The sequence below is a fragment of the Pseudophryne corroboree genome, chromosome 3 (assembly GCF_028390025.1).
Source record: "Pseudophryne corroboree isolate aPseCor3 chromosome 3, aPseCor3.hap2, whole genome shotgun sequence".
Taxonomy (NCBI): domain Eukaryota; kingdom Metazoa; phylum Chordata; class Amphibia; order Anura; family Myobatrachidae; genus Pseudophryne; species Pseudophryne corroboree.
The window spans coordinates 686,395,910-686,400,209 of NC_086446.1; the positions used below are offsets into that span (position 1 = coordinate 686,395,910).

General features: G+C 42.3%; 1 pseudogene; it reads right to left on the reverse strand.

Annotated features, from left to right (window-relative positions):
- Positions 1 to 3,522: 3,522 nt before the first annotated feature.
- LOC134894709 (5S ribosomal RNA) lies at positions 3,523 to 3,642 on the reverse strand (annotated as a pseudogene).
- Positions 3,643 to 4,300: the final 658 nt, after the last annotated feature.

Consider the following 4,300-nt stretch of genomic DNA (forward strand, 5'->3'; position numbering starts at 1 on the left):
CAAGAGTGTCATAGATAAACCAGTGACTTTCCACAAGACCTCTGCTAGATTGCTTAGACCTTTAGATGCTGTGACCTAATATGAATTATACATTACAGTACAGCATTGGGCAAAGAAGAAATAATGCCTGTGTTTGCTGTTGATGGGTGCAACCCAACAGAACTTCAAACACGGACATGGTAAACATACGCGTCTTTTCTACGATGAGTGTTTTCGTTTTTGATGTGACACCATCTTTTGTTATGTATAGTACAGTACACAATATACCACAATGTTTGTTAACTGACCAGCATCCAGCATGATGGTATGTAAGAAGAAATATGTATCATGCGTCTCCTTTTTGTCATTGATTATTGAGTTCCAGGAACAACACAGGTCCATAGGAATCTCTTAGGTTTTAATAGCAGTGAACAGTAAAAGTAGCAATCCTCTTTCTGTGCATAATACATGCACTTCCCAGAACTGGCTTCTATCCTATGATAATATGTAATTGTGCTCTACCTAAAGGTATATAGAAATATGCCCAGTGATCAAGGGGGTTATTCAGAGTCGGTCGCAGATTTTGCTATTTTAACAAAATCCGTGACTACTAAAATCACATTCTGGGGGCCGCAATTCAATTGCGATCGCATCGCTAAAACCTTAAACATGCTGCATAGGCAGAGGCACCACCGACATATTTCAAATCGCAGGAAACGCAGGCGACGGTCGGCTCTTAAAACAGCCGTGACAAGCCTGTGTTTCCTGCTGCCCTCCCCCTCAACGCCACATCGCCACTCCCAGACATTCGCCGCCTGTCAATCATGATGCTATCACATCCTTCCGGGGTGTGATTGCATAATGATTGATCGCGCATGCGCACTGTAGCCGCTGCACATGCGCAGATGTCAGGAAAGTGGCCATGTGTGCGAGCGCCGCGATTGCATTCATCTCTGATTAAGACCCGGGGACAAATGTAATAGAGTGAGAGTTTCAGAAAGTGAGAGATTTGGTAAGGTTTTTCAGTTTTTTTTTAAAGTGGCAATCATTTACACTGCAAAACCAGGTTGATATTGCTGTGTAAATGATTGCCACTTTAAAAAAAACCCAGCAAAACCTTACCAAATCTCTCACTTTCTGAAACTCTCACTCTATTACATTTGGCCCCCAATGTCATACTGGAATTATAGTGTCCTCGATAATCCTGGACTCTGCTAAAACTTTTGCACCTGCAAAGTGCCCCTAAACATGGTACAGGTTGAGTATCCCATATCCAAATATTCCGAAATACGGAATTTTTTGAGTGAGAGTGAGATAGTGAAACCTTTGTTTTCTGATGCTCAATGTACACAAACTTTGTTTAATACACAAAGTTACTAAAAATATTGTCCCTCATTCCGAGTTGATCGCTAGCTGCTTTCGGTTGCAGCACGGCGATTAGTTCAAAAAGCGGCATTTCTGCGCATGCGCTTGGTGCGCAGTGCGCACGCGCGACGTACTTTCACACAAAACTATGCAGTTTTACACAAGGTCTAGCGACGCTTTTCAGTCGCACTGCTGATCATTGAGTGATTGAAAGGAAGTGGGTGTTTCTGGGCGGAAACTGACCGTTTTCAGGGAGTGTGTGTAAAAATGCAGGCGTGACCGATAAAAACGCAGGAGTGGCTGGGGAAATGGGAGAGTGGCTGGCCGAACGCAGGGCGTGTTTGTGACGTCAAAACAGGAACTAAACTGTCTGCAGTGATCGCAAGGAAGGAGTAGGTTTGGAGCTACTCTGAAACTGCATGAAAATATTTAATAGCAGAACTGCTAACCTTTCGTTCGCACTTCTGCTAAGCTAAGATACACTCCCAGAGGGTGGCGGCTTAGCGTTTGCACTGCTGCTAAAAGCAGCTAACGAGCGATCAACTCGGAATGAGGGCCATTGTATTAAATGTCCTTCAGGCTATGTGTATAAGGTGTATATGAAACATAAATGATTTGTGTGAATGTACACACATTTTGTTTAATGCACAAAGTTATTAAAAATATTGGCTAAAATCACCTTCAGGCTGTGTGTATAAGCTGTATATGAAACAAATGCATTCTGTGCTTAGACTGAGGTCCCATCACCATGATATCTCATTATGGTATGCAATTATTCCAAAATACGGAAAAATCCCATATCCAAAATACTTCTGGTCCCAAGCATCTTGGATAAGGGATACTCAACCTGTACTTGAAAGCTGGTTTTAAAAAAGCCAGACATGCTGTAATATTGCATATGAAAAGCAACCTTGATGCCTGAAAATATTTGTACTAAAATAATTTGATAACACCAGCACCCTTATTGGACATGGTGGAATGCGCAGTTAAAAGATGACCATTGACATAGTTATCTTCCAACCCCTTCGGCAGACCTCAGTGATAATTTATGTTGTCCGTCTGCTTAACCTCAGAGACAAACATCAGAAAATTACTCAATATGACCAACCACGTGAGTGGCCGTATTGGGTCGCTAGTCTCTCAGTTGCAGTGCCAGGACTGCTACAGTATGTATGGCCAGGAGTGCCGAGAGATGAGGAGTCAGCAATCTCCCCCACTTGTAACACTTTTCCTCTCTTCCCACTACCACGGCGGCCGTGTCTGTATAGCAGCGCAGCGGCACATCGGGCAGTGAGAGAGAAAGGAGTCTGCTGCGGCTGAGCAGCACCAGGGATTCATTTATCAACAAGTGATAAAACCCGTTGTGGATAATAAAACTTGTTGCGTATGATAAATGGTGCTCCAGCCAATCAGCTCTCAACTGTCACATATTCTGCTCCTAACTGTCATGTGTTTGCAAAATGACAGTTGGGAGCCGACTGGCTGGGGCACCATTTATCATATGCAAATAGTTTTATCACTCATTGATAAATGGGCCCCTGGCCAGTCTCCTTTCTCTCACTACCCAATGTGCCACTGCAGCTATGGTGCGATACAGACACGGCCGAGAGAAGTGGGCCCCCGGACTTCCCCTGTTCTGAGTTTGCGGCACTGCAGATACTACTTTGTTTTTTGGGAGAGCAGTACCAGGACCCGTTAGTGCTCTCGACAGCCCATGTGTGCGGCCACCTTAAGGCAACTCACCAGCTGGCACCCATTCAGAGATACAAGGAACCAAGAAGAAAAATATTGGAAAATAGACTCTTTTGTGGGAGCACTCTAATTCAGAGGATAAAGTATAATATATATAATACCGATAAGAACATTTTATTTAAGTAAATATTAAAATTAAGTTCTAGGAGTGACTATATGTGAACAAAGTAGCTTCGCGAAAATATAGATAAGTTATATATTATTAGTGATCTCAAATATCACAATCTGCAAGTTGCCGGAAGTTGAAATCTGTGGTGCTTTTGTCACCATACTCTTGCACAATATCTCTTCTGTGATGTATGACCATCATTTATTCTGCTAATATCCATTTCAGATCATTATAGACGCAGAGAATGAAATCATTGGTCACATAAATCCAAGTGCCAAATAGCATAAAAATGAGTAACACTGTATCCGGTAGCCAATTTATTGCAGTACCAGGGTGTTCAGAGGTGGTCTCCCATCCTTGTACTAACCCGGCCTTTCACTGCTTAGCTTCCAAGGTCAGAAGAGATTGGGCATCTCCAGTGAGGTATGACCGCAATTATTAGGCTCACCTCTTTGGTCACTCCAAATATATGCCGTGTGGCCACTATATGTTGAGGATAAAGAGCATGTATAACATAAATGTTACAGACATAAGAGATTGCATGCAGTCATCTGGCTACTCAGCATGTGACTCGGCGGCCACAGAAAAAGATGTATAAATACATCAATGGGTTAAGTACAATTTATGTAGAAAAATTCATATAAGCCACATACCATCTACAGATGGGCTTGCCTTATACCGATAGCATGTATAACACAAATGTTGCAAACTTAAGAAATTACGTGCAATCACCTGATTAATCAGCATGTGACACGGCGGTCACAGAAAAAATACATCAATAGGTTAAGGACAATATGTGTGGAAAAATTCATATGAACCACGTACCATCTACAGATGGACTTGCCTTATACCTAAACATAGAACTTAGGAGCACCAGTACGGACGTGCTGGAGTATACTATGCCTTAATGCCAAATATAGTGTATAGTTATAGCACAATAACAGGCAAAGACATATATCGAAAAGCCACAAGCTCAGACTGAATAACCCCTCTGAACCACAGAAAAAAGGGGATTGTATCTCAGCATTGGAGGAGAACCACTGCATGGAGCTCATCAGCAAATCACTATGAAAAATTAGCTTAACCAATTGGTTT